The following is a 20,915-nucleotide window of genomic DNA, read 5'->3' as shown; positions in this document are numbered from 1 at the left end:
AAATAGTTTTTACTTCCTAAACTGAGACTTAGCATGTATAGAAAAGAATAGGAGAGAGGGAGAGTTAACTATGGAAATATTTGCTTTCCTTGGGCCAAGTATCTGTGGAAAGAGATTGGGGTTGTTCAGGATCAAGTTATTTTTGTGTGCTATGTGTGGGGGAATCTCAGTGTGATACATATTTTTTAATGCACATTCCAAAATACAGAGCTGCAACACATATCATTTTTGTTCTATTTCAGGTTACTCGAGGTATATGGGACAAGAAGTGGAAAATATTTGCAAAGAAGTAGATCTGTGCCTAGTGGCTATGTAAACCATGATCCCTTTTTCAACTGTAATATCTCAAAGGACAAAAAAAAAATATTATCTGGGGTTTTGAGATTGTTGGAAATCAGAAGCAAGCATGGGCTAGGCACAGATAAAGAACACCTGAAGCTCTCATTCAGGCTTGTTAGAGAATGTATACTCTTTTCAAAAGGCCTTTCGGTTGGTAGATTAGAGAACTCAAGTTAATTATGTGTATGAATATAAGGAAAGTTCAAGCAGGAAGGGAACTTAAGGGGTGGGATAGGCCAAATATCAATGTGAAGCTGAAGGAGTGATAGTCTAAAAAGGGGAGAAGTTGTGCAAAATGAAGAACCATGCATGGCAAAGCTAGGGCAGGAGCACTTTCCTTGCCACTTGCGATTTGTTTGGAGGGGAGCTGCTTCTCAGGATTAGGAGGAAGATACAAATGGAACAGTTGATAATGGTTCCTACAAAGGCAGACATAGGCAGAGCTCAAAACTTATTTTTTTTCCATAGTTGGAAGAAAATTACTACCTCCTGGCAAGAATTGGCTTACTAGACTAGTTCTTCCTTGTTAGATTTCTTCTTTTAAATACTGATAGCTGTTCAGTTTGTCCAAGACCCAGCATAACAAGGATTCTCTGTGAGCCTGGTGGGTCCTCTACATCCAAGACAATGGGGCTCTTGAAACACAGGTTTGAATGAATGACAAACCAGAGCTGTATTACTGGTGAAAAGTGTGTCATGTGTGTATTTGTGAAGTGTGTGTGCATGTGGGGGGATGAATAAATTTGGAGGATAAATACTTAGTGAAATACCAAAAGGGGATTTTTTTTTTTTTTTTTTTTTTTTTTTTTTTTTTTTTTGGTTTTTTCGAGACAGGGTTTCTCTGTATAGCCCTGGCTGTCCTGGAACTCACTCTGTAGACCAGGCTGGCCTCCAACTCAGAAATCCGCCTGCCTCTGCCTCCCAAGTGCTGGGATTAAAGGCATGCGCCATCACCGCCAAGCCCAAAAGGGGATTTTGAAAGGGAAACTTAACTAAGGTTCAGAGATGGGATAAACTATAAAGTTATTCAATACAACTTAAATTGGGGATGAGTAACGTGTCATCTGAAATTTAGCCTGTGTGCCAGTCTGTGAGTTAGCTAAGGAGTATGTTTTAGGAACACCACCCTATGCTACTGTTTAATCCCTCTAGTGATCTGTGTATATAGGTGTGTATTAAATATTATCATTTAACTGATAAGGAAACTAAAGCTCAGAGCACTTAGGTCATTCCTAGCATGTGTTACAGCTGGGACTCAAATCCATGTCCTTTGGCTCCTATTCTCATTCTCTTTCTATGCTAATATTGTCTGATGGACAGGAGGCAGAGTTTAGAATCCAAGAAACAGAGATGCAATCCTAGTTCCACCATTTCCTGGAGTACTTAGTTACTCGATATGGTATTTGTAGGCCCTAGATAAAAAAAATATAGAGGATGCCTGTGATAGTTTGAATAGCATGGTGCATCTGCACACACACACACACACACAGAGAGAGAGAGAGAGAGAGAGAGAGAGAGAGAGAGAGAGAGAGAGAGAGAGAGAGAGAGAGAGAGAGAGAGTTGAGTTAGGCTTAGTAGGACATGCCTGAAATCCTAGCACTTGGGAGCTTGAGGCAGGTAGATACAGAGTTCAAAGCCACCGTAAACAATGTGGTGATTCTTTCTGGCAAAACCCAAATAAAGTTATAAACAGTAAACATGCAACTTAATTAACCATATAGTTAACACTGGGAGTTTAGGTTCAATTCAGCTATGGGGTTGAGCTCATCCAGGAACCATTGGTGTCATTTCTATAATGTTCTGAAAGATCAAGTAATGGAGACAGAAGAAAGAAGATCTATGGAGTTTGAAGGAAGAAGAGTGGAGCAGTACAATACATGGAGTTCTTAGGACAGTACAACTATTCTGTATGATTCTATGATAGTGGCTATATAACACAATATATATTTTAAAACCTGTTAACATTGTGTAACACAATGGATAAATGTTGATGTAAGCTATTTGATTTACTTATTGGTAATGAGTTAATTGTTTCATCAATTTTAATTGGTACATGATACTAATGGAAGATATTGATATTAGGGGAAACTGAAGGGATGTATGTAAACTCTCTGTACTTTCGGCTCAGTTCTTCTTTACCTAAAACATAAACTCTATTAGTTAAAATCAGGAAAAACGATCAGCTTACATAGCCACATCTGGAACATAGAGCTAGGAAAGTTTTGTTCAATTATAAAGACAAATGAACTGGTAGACCAGGAAATCCTCTCTAGAGGTCTGCACTGACATTAAAATGAGCGCAGAATTACTTAGATATGTATAGAGACACTTAGGATTAACTATATATTGGCAACTTGTGACAGAAGAATGAACAGGGTCTCATTCTATAAGATAAGAATATTTATCATAAGCTATAGTGATAAAGCCATGTGATGTTAGCATGGATTAGAAGAATCAAAACTAAAGCTAATCAGTGCAACAGATCAGAAACCCTAGGAGATTTCTTACAGGCGTAGATAGGTTTGATGCATAACAGTGGTAAAATTAGGGTATTTGTTTACAAGAAAAATAATTAACATGGTTCCTGAAACAGAAAGAACACAGAACAAAGTTTTTAAAATCTTAATAAATTTGACCTTCTTTAATTAAATGACTTCTATAACAAGGACAATATTTAAAGTTTAAAGATAAAACAGACTGAAAAGGGTATTTTAAACATATATGACTGACAAAGATTCACATTTATAAAATTCAAAAAAGACAAACAGCCCACTCTAAATGATCTGGAGGTGTGGCTCACATGTAAAGTGTGTGTTTAGCATGTATAACACACAGGCACTGGGTTTCATCCCCACCACTTCACAAACACACACACACACATACACACAAACACACACACACACACACACACACACACACACACATACACTGTATTATCCTAGGCTATTGAATTATGCAATAACATGAGCAGGAACTACAGAAAGAATCCAATCTGAAAGGCTATTAAATACATAAAATAGTAGTTAATGCCAAGTAATCAGGTAAATAAAATCTAGAGAAGCCAGGAAAATAAAACTATATACCACGTAACTCCATTAATAGGAAATTTAGAATAGAGAAATTTAAAGAGACAGAAAAATGATTAGTGTATGCTTAAGTCTAGGGAGGATAAGAGACAAGAGGATGTTAGTCAAAGGACACAGATCTTCTCTTTGAAATGCAAATAAATTTTAAAAATAAAATTGGCTATGCAATGGTTACACAGATCTGTCACTCTACATTAATACATGGGTTAATATGGTATATAAATTAGATCTTTTAAAAGTCGTTGAAAAACATATGTCAGGGAGTTAGTTGATACTTTGTTAGGTTGCATGGAGGTCAAAAAATATCCTTTTACTGATTTCCATTCTCGTAAGCATATGGAAGCATTTTGTACAACCCAGAATAGAGTCTTTTGTTAGTGAACGTCCTCCGATAATGATGTGTATTATGTTTTTGTGTGGGTAGAGTGTCATGTGAAAGTCAATTAGATCAATTTGGTTTATTATGAATTTCAAGTCTTCTACAGTTTTACTGATTTGCTTCCTATTTCTCTATTGGTGAGTTAAAGGGTGCTAGAATAGCACCTATAATTGTGGCTTTGACTATTCCTCTTCTGGTTCCATCAGCTTTTGCTTCACATGTTTTAAAGCTTGCTATTAAATACAAAAACGTTTTGATGAACTGACCTGTTTATGATTATAAATAATTCCCCTTTATCCTTGATTATATGCCCTGCACTGAAGACTGTCTAATGTTAGTCATTCCCACTTTCTTTTCATTATATGCTCTTGCTATATCTTTTCCTATCTTCTTTTTCTGCCTTTTAAGTTGTATATATATTTATAGCTAAAATGTTTTTAGTCTTGCATTTTTATTCAAACTGGCAATCTTTTAATGACAGTGTTCAAATTTTTACACTTAATTACATTGTTTTCTCCTTTTTTCCCTGAAGTCTTTATTTCACTTTCACTTTACAGAAATATTTTTCATTGGCTTTGACTTCTAAGCTGACTATTATCTTTTTCTCTCAGTGCATTTAAGATGGCATCTATTGTCTTCTAGCTTTCATGATTTCTGGCAAGAAATCTGAATCACTCTTTGTTCATTGTTCTAAAATATATTGCTTTTCCTTTTGTTGCTATCATTGTTTGCCTTTATCAATTTTTAAAAATCATTTGATTACATGTTATGATCCAGCTTTTAACAATTGTTTTGTTGGGTTTCGGGGGAATTCTTAGATCTGCCAACGTTTAGTTGTCATAAAATTTTTAAAAATGCAGCTGTAATTTCCAAATATTTTTCTGGCTCCTTCTGTAATTGGAGTTGTTGGGATAAAGGCCTAGGCCTGGCAGCCCTAAAAGCTAGGCTTACCCACTCATCTTCAACGAGCCAATTAAAGTCACAACAAACAGTGAAGAGCAGAAAAAAGACATCTATTACATGGGGCCACATTGTAAAGCAGAACAAATAGGTCCAGTGACCTTTACCCCTCTAAATCCATGTCTAACAGGAGGTTTAGATTTAAATAGAAGGCAAGAGGTATGTATAACTAAGCAGTTCTGGTCAAGATGTGGCCTTACCCATCACTGAACTGTCATTGTTGGGTTCCAGTCTGTCCTGCAAGGTGGCCTGACAAATCGTTAGAACTGGTGTAATCTCTTCCTGGGAGACAAGTTTCCCTTCTGTCTGTACCAAGGATTCAGGGTCCCCCCGCCCCCCAGCATGAGACTCCTGGAATACTTCGAACTTCTTTAGGTCAGTTGTTTTACTAGCCTGGTAATCAAAGGGAGAGGCATGCGGGTCATGTTTTAAGATATCACATAAGGTATTAGAATATCAACATTTTTCAGAGAAAGTGTACTTTAGTGAATCTCTTTTACTTTATCCTCTGAGCCTCTGTTGCTTCTGCTTCCCTTTGCAAGCCTCAGCCCCATTCCTCCTTCATACCTCATGACAAGTATCTCTTTTGATCACCATTGCTGCAGTCAGGAGAGTGGTACTTCCTCTGCTCCAGTTATACAGATGTTTGATAATTTAATCTTCTCCTACAGATCACTTATTGACATTATATCTTTTTCTTCAGATTTTCTCTCTGTAGACCATTTAAAGTAATTTATATTATGTGACTCACCTTAACAACTCTATTACATTTTCTCTCTCCTCTCTATGATGGACTGTATCCTCTCAAACCATGAGACCAAATAAATCCTTATTCTATTTCATTAAATTGTTCTGTCAGGTATTTTGTCACAGAAAAAAATAACTAATACACTCTTTTAAATAGAAATATCCTAATTAATAGATGTAGAAGAAAGGGAAGAACTAGGAAACCACATTATAGTACCATAGTGATACACATGACAGGAGCAATTCATCAATGGATGCAATAAAGTTTAAGCACAATAAGATGCTGCATCCTCTCAAAGTATTTTTCCCAAAACAGTAATTTATTTCAGGGCTGAGCAGATAAAAGTATAATTTAACCCGAGAAATCCTGACAGAAACCACATTATCCAGTTAATAAGTTTAATACCCCAAATAATAAATAGGGATGTCATATATCTCTACACATTGGACTGAGCTGGCCCAACATTATTATATAACTTCAATGTAATCATTAAAAATAATCATAGAAAACCAAATTGAGATACTCTACAAATAACAGGTTTTGATACATGTACGATGAAGTACCAAAGCTTGAGGAAACTAAGAAGACATGAAGACCAAATGTTATGGAGGGCCTAGGATTGGAATAGGAGTGGGGAGAAAAGATCAGTAAAATTTTTCATATAAAGTCTATATTGTATTGTGCTGAGGTTAATGTATTTTTTGAGAAGTGTATGGGCTTTGTTAACTTGATACAAACTTACACATATATCTGAGGGGAGGGATTCATAATTGAGTAAATTACTCCATAAAATTAGTCTTGATGCAAGCCTTTATGTCATTCTTTTTTTTTTTTTTTTTTTTTTTTTCGAGACAGGGTTTCTCTGTGTAGCCTTGGCTGTCCTGGAACTCACTCTGTAGACCAGGCTGGCCTCGAACTCCCAAGTGCTAGGATTAAAGGCGTGCACCACCATGCCCAGCCCTGTATGTCATTCTTGATTAGTTGTTGATATAGGAGTATCTAGCTCACTAGGAATGGTGACACTTCTTGGTTGTTGGTCTTCAGTGCTGTAAGAAAATAGGCTGAGACAGCCATGAGGATCAAGGCAGTAAGCAGCACTTTTCCATGACCTCTGTATTAATTCCTCCCTCCAATTTCCTGCCTTGAGTTCCTGCCCTGAATTCCATCAATGATGAAATAACCTGAGTCATAAGCTGAAATTAACCTTTTCCTCCCTGTGTTGCTTTTTTTGGTCATGGTAATTTAGTGTAGCACTAGAAAGCCTAAGACAGGGGCTAGAGAGGTGTCTCAGTGGTTAAGAGCATTGGCTGTTCTTCTAAAGGACCTAAGTTCAAGTCCCAGTACTCACAGGACAGCTCATGACTGTACTGGGATCTGACAGATACACATTAGGCAAAACAATAATGCACATACATTAAAAATAATTTTATTATTAATATTATTATAAAAAGAAAGCCTAAGTCAAAGACCATACCATAATTATATAAAGCATTGACTGAGAGAATATGTTTGAAGAATGCATATTACTTATCTATAGTGTTTTTGTAGTTTCTCTATCAATATAAAATTATTTAAAAATGAAAATATTTTGAATGTTAGCACATCCAATAGTTTTCACCATAGATATACGTTTGTATGTTGCGATGGTTTAAATATGCTTGGCACAGGGAGTGGCGCTCTTAGGAGGAGTAGCCTTGTTGGAGTAGGTATGGCCTTGGAGGAAGGATATCACTGTGGGTGTGGGCTTTAGGACCCTCACCCTAGCTTCCTGGAAGCAAATATTCTCCCTTTTGCCTTCAGAACACGATGTAGGACTCTCAGCTTTATTTACATCATGCCTGCCTGGACATTGCCACGTTTCTGCCTTGATGATAATGGACCTCTGAACATGTAAGCCAGCCCTGATTAAATATTGTTCTTATAAGAGTTGCCTTGGCCATGGTATCTGTTCACAGCAGTAAAATCCTAACTAAGACAGAAGTAGGTACAAGGAGTGGGCATAGGAAGGAAAAACTTTTCTAATGGATCACTAGGAGTGATAATAAATACAACTAACTGTTCCCTTTTTGTGTTAGTTAGAGTTTTACTTCTATGAACAGACACCATGACCAAGGCTACTTATAAAGCCAACAGTTAAGTGGCCTGGCTTACACATTCAGACATTTAGTTCATTATCATCAAGGTAGAAACATGGCAGCATTTGGGCAGGCATGGTACAGGAGGAACTGAGAGTTCCACATTTTCATCTGAAGGCTGCTAATGGAAGACTGATTTCCAGGTAGATAGGACTAGGGTATTAAAGGTCATACCCACAGTGATATACCTACTCCTACAAGGTCATACCTACAAATAGTGCCATTCCCTAGGCCAGGCACATACAAACCATCACACTTTTCCACACCTTGATTCCTGGACCCGTGGATCCTGGCTATTCCTGGTTGTCAACTTGACTGTATCTGGAATGAACTACAATCCAGAAATGGAAAACCCACCTGTGATCCAGATCTTGAGGCTGGAAGACACAGACTTCTGACCTGGATCTTGACATGGAGATCTTGAGGTAAATTGGCCATGGTGGCAGAGATGGGGGTTATGCTTGAGCTCAACATGGACTTCCACTTACCAAGGCTGTCCTGGCTAGAGCTGCTGCTGAATGCCAGATCTGCCAACAGCAGAGATTAACACTGAGCCCCAGGTATGGCACCATTCCTTGAGGTGACTAGCCAGAAATCTAGTGGCAGGTTGACTACATTGGACTACTTCCTTTATGGAAAAGACAATATTTTGCTCTTACTGAAGTAGATACTTATTCTGGTTATGGATTTGCCTTTCTTACAGGTAATGCTTCTGCCAAAACCACCATCAATGGACTTACAGAATGCCTTATCCATCATCATGGTATTCCACACAGAATTGCTTCTGGCCAAGGAACTCATTTCACAGCCAGAGAAGTGGGACAGTGGGCCCACAGTCTTGGAATCCACTGGTCTTACTATGTTCCACACCATACTGAAGCAGCTGGTCTGATAGAAAGATTGAATGGCCTTTTGAAGACGCAGTTACAGCACCAATTAGGTGGCAGCAGCATGGAGGGCTGGGGCAGAGTTCTTCAGAAGGCAGTATATGTTTTGGATCAGCATTCGATATATAGCACAGTTTCTCCGATAGCCAGGATCCATGGGTCCAGGAATCAAGGGGTAAAAAAGGGAATAGTTCCTCTCAATATCACTCCTAGTGACCTACTGGGAATGTTTTTGCTTCCTGAAGTTTTGATTCCAGAGTGGGGAGTGCTCCTTCAAGAAGCCATAACAAATATTCCACTGAACCGGAAGCTCAGACTTCCCCCTTGGTCATTTTGGGCTTCTAATGCCCTTAAACTAACAGGTAAAAGGAGAAGATTGGCTTTCAGGGAGCTAGGATGAGGGTCTTAAAGCCTATGCCCACAAAGCCACAATTCCTCTAACAAAGCAACACCTATTCCAACAATGCCACACCTCCCAATAGTGCCACTCCTTGAGCTAAGTATATTCAAACTATCACATACATCATAACAAATTATGATAGTCTAAAGGTTAGAATCCTAGAATGGCAAAATTGACGTGTGTGTGTGTGTGTGTGTGTGTGTGTGTGTGTGTGTGTGTCTTTCATTTGAACTTTGGGATAAACTTGGTCCAATAAAGAAATAGAATCTGCCTGAATTGGTGTAACTACTGGCCAAACATGAAATAGAGTACCTTTTCCTGATCCTGTGTAAGGGCTCCTGCTTTATCTTCCTTATGGTCTTTCACTTTCACCTTTATTTTTTATTTTTTAATTTTTTAAAATTTTTTTAAAATTTTTTTATTTTTTTATTTTTTATTTTTGTTTTTTCAAGACAGGTTTTTTCTGTGTAGCTCTGGCTGTCCTGGAACTCACTCTAGACCAGGCTGGCCTCCAACTCAGAAATCCACCTGCCTCTGCCTCCCAAGTGCTGGGATTAAAGGCGTGCGCCACCACTGCTCGGCTCACTCTCACCTTTAAAACATTTGTAAATACCCTGAGCTGTTTTGGATACCTGTTATAATTAAGATCTATTCTCTAGAGCAGAGATGGAAGAATATTTTCTTCATTGACCAAATAGTCAATATTTCTGTCTTTGTGACTCAGCCATGCTGCTATAACATAAAAGTGGGTATCACTGTATGCCATTAACACTTTAGAAAGAAGCCTGGAGGTTAAATTTATTTACGAACCATTGTTGCAGGACTTTTGGGGGCCACCAGCTTCCAAATACTGACATGGAGACTTATGTTTTTAATGAATGCCTAGTTCTTATAGTTAGGCTTGTTCCCAAGTAGCTTGGATTTGATTAACCCATTTACTCTATTCTAAGTTCTGCCTGTTGCTTGTCATTTCTCAGTCCCAACCTGTTTCTTCTTGTGTCTGGTTGGTGAAATCTCTCATGTCTGCCTTCTTCCCAGAGTTCCTGTCTTCTCCGAGAAGTCTTACCTTCTACTTCCTGCCTTTGCTATAGGCCATCAATTTTTAAATAAACCAATCAGAAGGTGAGAGAGGGAGTGTATGCAAAACGCTGAGATAAGTGATGCTTAACAATCCCAAAGTCAGGCCTGTAATCAGATCTCTGCCAGTTCAGAAATCAGCGTTTGTATAATACACAGTCTTTACACAGTGCATAAAAACAGCAGTCTAATTGAACCGCCTATAAAAGAGCATACACGTATACAAACTGGACCTAGGCCTCCACCCTGCACAAATGTAGCAGATGTGCATATTTGTCTTCCTGTGGGTCCCCCAACAACTGGAGTGGGGGGCTGTCTCTAAAACTGTTGCCCGACTGTGGATTATTTTCCCCTAACTGGGCTGCCTTGTCTGACCTCAGTGGGAGAGGGCTAGTGTGTAGTCCTGCAGGGATTTGATATGCCAGGATGGGGGGGGGGATACCTAGGGAGCCACACTCTCTCAGAGGAGAAGGGGAGGAGGAATGAGAGATGGGAGAGGGACTATGTGAGGGGCTACCACGAACCAGGCAGCAGTCGAAATGTAAAGTGAATAAATAAATAGGAAAAAAGAAGAAAAAAAATCACTCCAACAAATCATGGTTTGCTTTTTCCTCCTACATTAGTTAGCTCAAGATTAACATCTAAAGATATATTTCATGTAGTAGAAGTAGGAGTAGGAATTTGAAATGTGTCCTCAGCTGGGCAATGCTGGTAGAAAGGAGATCCTGATTGTGAGATCTGTAAAAATGAAGAGCAATAAAGATTCTATTCTTTGTTCTAGGTGGGCTCAATTGACAATCATGTAGTATAAAGAACATCAAAGGCAACAGGCCTGTGAATAGAAAGCCGAACAGGCATCCTTCTGATAGTTCATTGTGTATGTCTGAGGTGGGGGAGGGGTCTGAAGAAACTACTAAAATTATTGAGCTTTCAGTTTTCTAAGGCAGTGAATTAAATCTAATTTAAGAACAATTGGCCTTTATGCCAAAATGTACACACATATACACACAGAGTAATAAGGTATTGTGATCTAAAGTGGTTAGAAAATAATGACAGACTGAGAAGAATAATTCTGGTAAGAGTGCATGATTCATTATAACCCCATTTTGTATCATCATAAAGCAGGCATGAGGGAGCAGGTGGAAAGTAGGAGAAGAATTAATATTTCCAAAGAAAATGTTACTTGGCCAGATAGTATCCTTCTTTTTAAATCCATTTAATAATTCTTATTACCTCTTTTAAAGATGCCCTGTGTGAAAATAATTTTTTTTCAGTGAAGTAAAACCTAAGCAGCATTGTCCTTATAATCTTTCTTTTCTGTAAAACTTAAGCACAAGGTAAAGCAAACAAGAAACATACTAAATGTACTGAGCATGTGCTCAAATAATTTTTGCTCCTGTTACTTGGCTCTGAGCTAAAGCCTCCATGACTCAGATTAGCTTGTTGCTTCTCAGATGAAACATTTCATATTCAAGTTTTCCTTCTTTTCCTGTTTAACCATAGTCTTGTGTTGAGATGTATTTGTTCCATCATTGATTCTATTTGGGTTCAGTTAGTTAGAGAAACATGGAAACTGGATATAGACTGTTTATAGTTTAACCAGCAGCCCCAAGTATACCACACCTTTGTTTCAGCATCCACCTTTTCCAGGAGACTGCTGGAGTACATAACATGGATATGGGAATAAGAGTCAGAAAGGACTCAAAGTTACATAATCAAGAACTCCAGATTTCTTGGGGTAAGTCCATACCTAACAGTTAACATCACTGGCCAGACCCTGAATAATTTTTTAAATTTGTTTTATTTGACTTTATTTTTGAGATAGGGTCTCAATGATAGAGCCTAAGCTGTCCTCAAACTCTATTTCTGATTAGCTGGCCAAATGCCATCATTCCTGGCTATACATTTGTTCTGAGCACAGTGTAAACCTGTGTTTCTTTAGAATTCATCCCTGGAACTTATGAAAAAAGGGACCCTGGACAAACACCCCCCAAAATAAAAAAACTGAGAGTGAGAGTTTGGCTCTCGGGAAATGGAAGAGGTTTTAGTCACTTTGGGCAGCTGCTTCAACACCACCAAAGGACAAACAGCGTAACAAGCAGGACCTAATGGAGGCTTTTAAACATCTTCCTACAGTTAAAAGTCAACACTTTTGACTCAGTACTGCCTCTTCCCTGGCTACTTCAAGGAAAAAAGGTACAAAACAAACTAATCCTTTAGCAGGCTCTCCAGGTCGCCCTGGAATAGCTGAAAGCCATGGAGAACTGCTGCTCTGAATGGAAGTGACTTCTCTCATTGCTCCTAACATTCCTCTAAGCAGTTCCAGTAAGTTGTCACAGGATATATACTTTGCATCAGCTAATGCTCTCCTGACTACCAGGGCTAGAACACTGAGTCTTCTTGGCTGGTTTTTAATTCTGATCCTAGGTTAAGTACAATATTATGCAAACGGCTTGGTGTCAGTGCAGAACATTCCCAGCAAGCATTTATTCCTAGTTGGCTTTTGAGGTTTGTTCAGCATGTTTTGGATTTATTACTCTCCCTAGTTGTTGCAACCTAGAGAAATGAAAATCCAACTTAACAGTAGTATAAATATAGCTAATTTAAGGAGGGAGGTTTGCTGTACTTGTATAAAATAATGTCTTATGAAATGATACAAGTGGTTTGTAAAGTGACTTACTGTCTCTGACTATCCTTATGAATTATTCATACTTCTCTTTTTACTTCATTGAACACAACAGAGAAGGGGACAGAAAATGTAAGGAGTCTACGTTTCTTGCTGTGTTTTGTATTTAATATGTATACATGCATACAATGTGTTTTGACCAAATCCATTTCCATTCCATCTCCTTCAACTCCTCCCTTATCTCATTAATCACTTCTTTTCCTTCCCAATTTCACATGCTCTCTTTGAACCCACTAAGTCAACTTACTATTGGAGCATGGGTAGGCTCTTGGGGCCACATCATTGAGGAAAATGGACTCTTCCACCACAACAGCTATCAATTGCCCAACAGCTTCTCAGCTAGGGATAAGATGTCCTTGGCCCCTCTGCCATGCATGCTAGGGTTTTGGCTGGCTTGGTCTTGTGTAGGTCTTGTGTATGTGGTCCCAGCTGCTGTGAGTTTATGTGTACTCCCTTTGATTCTTATGCTCACCTGATTATTAGAAAGCATTACCCTTGTTTTTCAAAATAAATTTAAGATTACAAATTGAGTAATTTATAAATTTATTTTACTTTGAAAATAAAAGAGAATGTATTTCTAATCAACTACACTGAGACAGATCTTGGAATCTTATATTTGATAGTGTCTATTCTTACAGTCTATTTAAAAGTGTAAATTGAATGTCTACAACACATACTAGAGAATATTCTATGCTATAAACACAGGGGCTTATGGGAGATTAACTGAAATGTTGCCACTACAGTAAGAACAAGAAATGGAGACAGTGCCTGACTTTCTGAGTGTCTACTAATTCTTAAGCTCCATGCTACATTCTGTATCAATAGGACAAGAACAATATCCATTATAATTCTCCTAAGAATCATTGGAGTTACATTTTATTGCTTCATTTTCAGAATGATGAGACTTGAAGTAGGTATATATTAATTAACTTGCTCACGGACATGCAGGCAGCATAAGGCAAGGCCACAGTTCAGTCCTGTCTCTCTGACTCAAAAGTCTGTGCTCTTTTCTCTGTACCATATTGGTATCTAAAAATATGCTTCCTCAGATCTGGAGCAGGAAATTCACATGATGAGCCTGGAATATCTTATCATGCCTAGCAAGGAAGCTTTCAAAGACTACCAAGTTTATGTGAAAAGGATTCAGAAGCTATTTAAACAGGCTCCTGGTTTCCAAATAGGGTCCAATGATAGCCTCAATATGAAGAAAGTAAGAGGATTAGAACATCTAATGTATTTAAACCCATGAGTACATCATTAAAAATTTAAATCACTAATTGACTACACTAGGGGATGCTAGGAAACTATATTATAATTTTGAAATATAATTTTACATGGCCTTCATACACAAAATGTCCACCAGTCTAACAAAGTGGTAGGCATATAGAAATAGTACAACTAGCAAAGAAAGAAAGAAAAATAAAATAAAAACACCATTTTGTAAAGACTAAGGAAATCAATGAGTCTTAGTTAAAATTGCTAAAATTTTACAAAAACAGAGACATCCAAATAGCTTTTCTTAACAGAGAGCACCAAACTGTACATGAAGCTGTGTCATCAAATCCTAAACACAATGTAAACAAATAAATAAGCTCTATGAGGTGATTCTGATTCAACTTCTAAAATCAACTACTAGTTAAAAGTAGCTCTGTATACTATGCCTCGCACTAAACTTAACAAAGCACAACCCAGACTGTAGGAAATTCTTAAGACATGCAACCTGTTTTTACAGAAAAAAAAAAAAAAAACTGCAAGAGAAAAACAAATGGAGAAACCTATGTATTAAAAATACTTTACTCAAAAACTCAGTCATTTCAATTGTTAAAATAATTGGAAATTTAAACATATGTCTCAATATTTGTAGACTTTAGTGAAGCTTTATTCATTTTGAAAATAATGAACATGGAATTAACTTGTAAGAGTCTTAGTACTTTAGAAATACATACCAACTCCCAGAGACTGAACCACCAACCAAAGAGCAAGCATGGGCTAGACCTAGCCCACCTCCCTACACATATGTAGCAGATGTGCAACTTGGTCTTCATACAGGTCCCCCAACAAGTTAAGCAGGAGATGTTCCTAAATTTGTTGCCTGCCTATGAATCCCCTTCCCCTAACTGAGCAGCCTGCCATATCTGGCCTCAGTGGGAGAGGATGCACTTAGTCATGCTGCAACTTTATGCGCCAGGGAATACCCAGAGAGGCCTCCCCCTTCACAGGGAAGAAAGGGCTGCGGAGGAGGGAGAGGGGCTATTTGAAGAGGGACTGGGTGGAGATGAGGGAGGCTGCAATCAGGATGTAAAGTGAATAAATAAATTAATTAATGAAAAATTCATACTAAACAATTTACAGATAAAATGTGACATCTGCAATTTGGTTCATATTACAGAAAGGAAAAGAACAGATGTAAGTATAGATGAAACAACAGTGGCTATGAATGATTATTGTTGAGACTGAGTGATAGGTATGAAGCCATTATATATTTATATCTAATTTTATATATTATTGAAATTTTTCATTTTTAAAAGATACATCTATATAATTCATGATGTATGTAAAAACATGAAGACTAAATTTCTTTCGGGCCTGACAGGAGGTCTAATCTCCATTCAACCTTCACCCTTCAGTCATGTACACAGGTGAAGGGCTTGATAAACAGGCCTCAGGCCCTAGAGAGATTTACATATTAATGAGGTACCTGAAGGCCAGAGGGTGGAGTCAAATAAGCATACTTCCCCAGCCCCTCCCCCCTCTTTCCCTCCCTATTTAACTCATGTCTGCCTTGGGTTTGGGGGGGTGGTGCATCCAGATCCATCCATCATCCATCATGTCAATAAACCCGTTTTGGAAACCTAAGGACTTTCTCCTATGTTGGGGCTGCACCATGAGGAGCCGTGGAGAGGCCTTTAGTGAGCAGCCGGGCCTAACTTCCAGCTGGAGGAACCCAGAGCCTTTCCAGCCAACTACACACAGCCTGGAGTGAGGAACCCGGTGGTTCTCCAGCCATTTTACCTACAAATTTCCACTTCTTAAAATTTATATCATGGATACACAGTAAAGTCATGCCATATGCATATAGGAGTTACATAATTTCCAATACATACATTTACCATATAAAAGGGAGAAAAATCAAAACAGGAGCTGAACTAGAGACTAAAGGATAGAATAGAGCGTAGAGAGAGCACAGCCACTGAAATGATGTAGTGGGTTGTTCCTAGTATTCTATTAGGTCTTTCTGCTGTGACCTAGTGACAAGGTAAGGGAGAGGCTGTGAGTGTGGGGCTCTGTCCGTCTTCATTCATGAGCATGAGTTAGCTATAGTTCGCTCATTTTCATTACTGTAGAGTAGTACTCCATGGTATAAACATACTATAAGCTATTCACAGTTGATAGACATCTGGGTTATTTCCATAATCTAAGCAGCATAAATTAATATTCTAAAAGAACCATTGTGTATGTCTTAGGCTGACCATATACACTAGAATTTCTGGGTCACAGGTAAGATATTTATTTAGTTTTGGTAGATAACATCAAAGCACTTGCCAAAGAGGTTATGGGAATTTGTGGAATATATAAGTTGAATTTAATTGCTGAAATATACATCAACAGCACAAAAAGCAAAACTGTACTTCATTTCACATACACAGTGTTGATTTGTTGGTATTTTTCTATCAGTTGTATCAATCAAAATTAAAGGCATGTGCCACTTTGTACCTAATGTGCTTATTCAGATTTCCTATGGCAAGTTATGACTGGAGTTTCAGTTCATTTTAAATAAAGAACATATCCCCACTTTGTTTCTGATTCCCAAGCTATGTTTACCTCTATAATCCTTACAAGTGACTATCAAAAAATTCAGAATCAATGTTAATGCTCAAGAGCCATTATGTTGGGGGCTAGAGAGATGGCTCAGTGGTTAAGAGCACTGACTGCTCTTCCAGAGGTCCTGAGTTCAACTCCCAGCAACCACATGGTGGCTCACAGCCATCTGTAATGGGGTCTGATGCCCTCTTCTTGTGTGTCTGAAGAGAGCAATGGTGAATAAATAAAATTTAAAAAAAAAAAGAGCCATTATGTTCCATCAATCTAATGTATCTGGCAATATATACTTCTTTTGCCATAAAATTCTATCTTATTTTACATCTTTTAAATGTGTAAGATTTAGAAGTAAACGGGGTCATCAGCCTGGGCTCAAGGAACTTCCCAGAAGATGGGGCAGAAAGACTGTGGGCTCCAGGAGTTAGGGAAGACTAGAGGGAAAAAGTACTTCTAGATAGAAGCGGAGTGATGTACTCATGAGTTTATACAGCTGTGGATGGCTGCACACTATCAAACCAATCAACATTCTAGCATGGGGAAGAGAAGCCCTCAGAAGTCCCCACCTTGTACTAAATAGTCATGGATAGTTGACAGCTTCTGGAGGAGGGAATGCCAGTTTTCTTCAACAGGATACTCCCTGGAACATTGACCACTTTCTAGTGGATGGCGCTATCCCAAGGGTATATGGGCAACAAAAGTTAGATTAATTGAGTTACAAAAGGGGGATATATGAAGTTGTGGGTGCAGGGATATAAGTTTTTTTCTTGCAGGAGTTAGAGGTTGAAATGGGAGGTGAATATGATTTAAATACATTTTAAGAAATTCTCAAATATTTAAAAATGTTTTTAAATGAGTGTGGAAAAGTTACAAATAAATAAACCACACAAGTATTGAATGTATGCTCAGAAGAAAATTTAAGAAACTAAGGTTGATAAAAATAAGCAACAGAAACACACAAAGTTAACATTCATTATATAAGCAGTATAACATTCATTGTTCTGTATTCTATGATGGGGCAATCACTATACCCAAGGATGCTGGCCAAGACAACATGGGGTTTGCATGATTCATTATCTTCACCAACAGTACCACCATTTTAGTTTATTTCACATGGAAAATGTGAAAAAAAAAAAAAAAAAAAAGCAGAGTGCTCCTAAGATTTAGGGCGTTTGGGCCCCTCCTACCCTACTGATAAGTCATTCTCTACAGACAAATATCCAAGTTTATGATTTGTGATAATAAATTAAAAAACCACATATACATTTAAATTTGACCTTAAAATATCAGGAGATTACTGTTTTCGCTTTTGGAAAACAAATTTTTCTAAGTCATTCCCTATAAAGAAAAGACATAATAAGCTGCTTCCAACAAAGCAATCCAGCCCTGGAGTATACCATTCTAATCAAAGAGAAATCAAGCTATTTGGAGAACAGTTGTCAAACCACAAGTAAAGAAAGCTTAAAGACAAAAGGTAAGAAGAACTCACAGGGACTTATTCCCACTAGCCTATGATGATATAATTTACCAAAAAAAATGAGTAGCAGCTACAGCGGATCAAAACACATAAAATATAGAAAAACCCGTGAGTTCATAGCAATACTTAAATAGGTTGGTGGGCCATTAGTGAATGTTGCTAGGATACCAACAGATTCTGAAAATTGGTAATTTTAAAGGTAAGGTATCAAATAATTATCCTGCCTTTTTGGTTTACAGTGTCATTCAACATAACTAAATGGTGGGTGAATAAATTTCTTCTTTATAGAAAAAAATTGAACTAATACATGTAAGAAATATCAGAATTAGAAAAAGTGCCCTTTTGTAACCCTTGTTGAAATAATGATCTGAAGCTATAATCACAATGGCTGCTAAAAGCATTAGGTAAAGGGACAAAGAGGCCCTCTATAATGGAACACTTCAGATGACACCATTTGAGCCCACTGAGCAATCCTAGTATCACTAAACAAGAGGCAAGCAGAGTTGACTTACAAAGTGATGTCAGGAAGGATTTTTACCCATTCACCACAAATTTACCTTGAATCATCTAATCAAAGACTGTACATATAGCTAAAAAGATTGCTAGAAATAGAAGGGATGGAGAAAATCTCAACAAGAAAATAATCAGGTAAACTGAGAATATGAGACATTCCTTGGAAAAAAGGTTTTAATTTTTCTGACAATTCAAAAGCAGTTGAGTTACAAGATATAACCAAATACACATTTGGGTCTTATTTCAAGTAAGCCAACAAAAATAAACATAATAAACACAATCAGAGAATTTGAATATGTGTTGGATAGTAAATAATACTTACAAATTATTCATTTTGTGATATTTGGTAATAGATAGTCAATCAGACACACACACACACACACACACACACACACACACACACACACACACATATATATATATATATATATATATATATATATATATATATATATATATTCTTTCATTCAGCTTTCCACTGTTCTGAAAAATGTACCCCCCTACAAAATCAACTTAAAACGCAAAAGGTTTATTTTGTCTTACAGCTGAAGAGGTCACTTGGCTCCATCCATCATTGTAGGTATTCACTGTGGCAGAATGTCATGACAGGAGGGCAGGGAGAGGCAAAGTTGCTCTCAGGATGGCCAGGAAGGAAAAAAAATAGATCATAGGGAACAGTCCTGGAATAAGATATGCCATTCCAGTGAGTCACTTACACTAGTTGTACCCAACCTCCTAAAGTTTCCACCACCACTCAGGAATCCTATCAAATCTTGAATCCATTGTTGATACTATAAGAGTCCGTATGATCCAATCACATCCCTAAGTCCCACCTCTGAACATTGCTAAATTGGGAACCAAGCCAAACAGGCCTAGGCAGAGAGGCTAGTGATGGAGTTCAGGTGGTAAAACACTTAGCATGTGCAGAGGCCTAGCCTTCCTCCTCAGTAGCTCATAAACCAGGCATGGTAGTACATACCCGTAATCCTAGCACTCAGGAGGTAGAGGCAAAAAGATCAAAAGCTCAAGTTCATTCTTAGTTATTTAAAAAGAAAGACATTGTTTTTAATGAAAACTTAAAATATGGAAAAAAGTTATTTGGGATCAAAAAAGATAAGATTTTTTTTAGAAATGAAGTTCAGGTTTAAATGCACAGAAAGAGTATGGAGCTTCAGACTTAAAGCTCAGATGAAATGTTAGACCTAGACAGAGATTTGGGAGTCATTTATGCAGCCACCTCTACGGAGGGAATTCTTGATTCAGATTTTCACTAGGAAAGAAGAAGGTAATTCCAAATTCTAGGTCCAGACAACAGGCTGCTTGGATGAAAGAGGGGAAAAGTGGTGTTGATAGGAAACAAAAAAGAGTAGACAAGCTAGAAAAAAAAACAGGGAAAGAAAGAAAAAGGAACAAGGATATTCGTAATGTGAATTTAAAAACATTCAATCATCTTGAATAGTAAAGGAAAATAAATGGCTTTTAAATTCTTTTTTATGCCTAAATTTAGAGCTTGAAGACCTTTAAAAATAATTTCTTACATGAGGAGGAGTAAGAAAATATTTTTAAAAGATTAAATGCATATACTTAGTGAAATTATAAATAAAATACTTTTTGAGTTAAAAAAGAAAATGAAACAAGGAAAGGAAGAGGTTAAAAAAGCATGAGGAAATCTGAAATAGTTTGATCACAAGAAAGCTAAAGAAGCGAAGGTTGGCTCAGAGGGGTAGGCAGTCATGTAACATCCCACAACAAACTTGCAAAGAGAAAGGCCTCAGCCAGTGGATCAATCCCTAGCCACACATTCCTAACCTGTGTCCTAATTAATCTCAAGCTGACAATGATCTCACTAATACTGAGCATATAAGAAAAGAAAGAGTTGAGTCTTGGCTACTTCAAGCTTTGGGGCTAATATCCACTTATCAGTGAGTAAATACCATGTGTGTTCTTTTGTGATTGGGTTACTTCACTCAGGATGATATTTTCAAGTTCCATCCATTTACCTAAGAATTTCATGATTTCATTGTTTTCAATAGCTGAGTAGTACTCCACTGTGTAAATATGCCACATTTTCTGTATCCATTCCTCTGTTGAAGGACATCTGGGTTCTTTCCAGCTTCTGGCTATTATAAATAAGGCTGCTATGAACATAGTGGAGCATGTGTCCTTGTTATATGTTAGAGCATCTTCTGGGTATATGCCCAGGAGTGGTATAGCTGGGTCCTCAGGTAATGCTATGTCCAATTTTCTGAGGACAAAAGGGCAACCAACAGATTGGGAAAAGATCTTTACCAATCCTATATCCGATAGAGGGCTAATAGCCAATATATACAAAGAACTCAAGAAATTAGATGCCAGACAACCAAATAACCCTATTAAAAATGGGGCACAGAGCTAAACAAAGAATTCTCAACT

This window comes from Arvicanthis niloticus, chromosome X (genome assembly GCF_011762505.2).
Source record: "Arvicanthis niloticus isolate mArvNil1 chromosome X, mArvNil1.pat.X, whole genome shotgun sequence".
Taxonomy (NCBI): domain Eukaryota; kingdom Metazoa; phylum Chordata; class Mammalia; order Rodentia; family Muridae; genus Arvicanthis; species Arvicanthis niloticus.
This window is presented reverse-complemented; position numbering follows the sequence as displayed.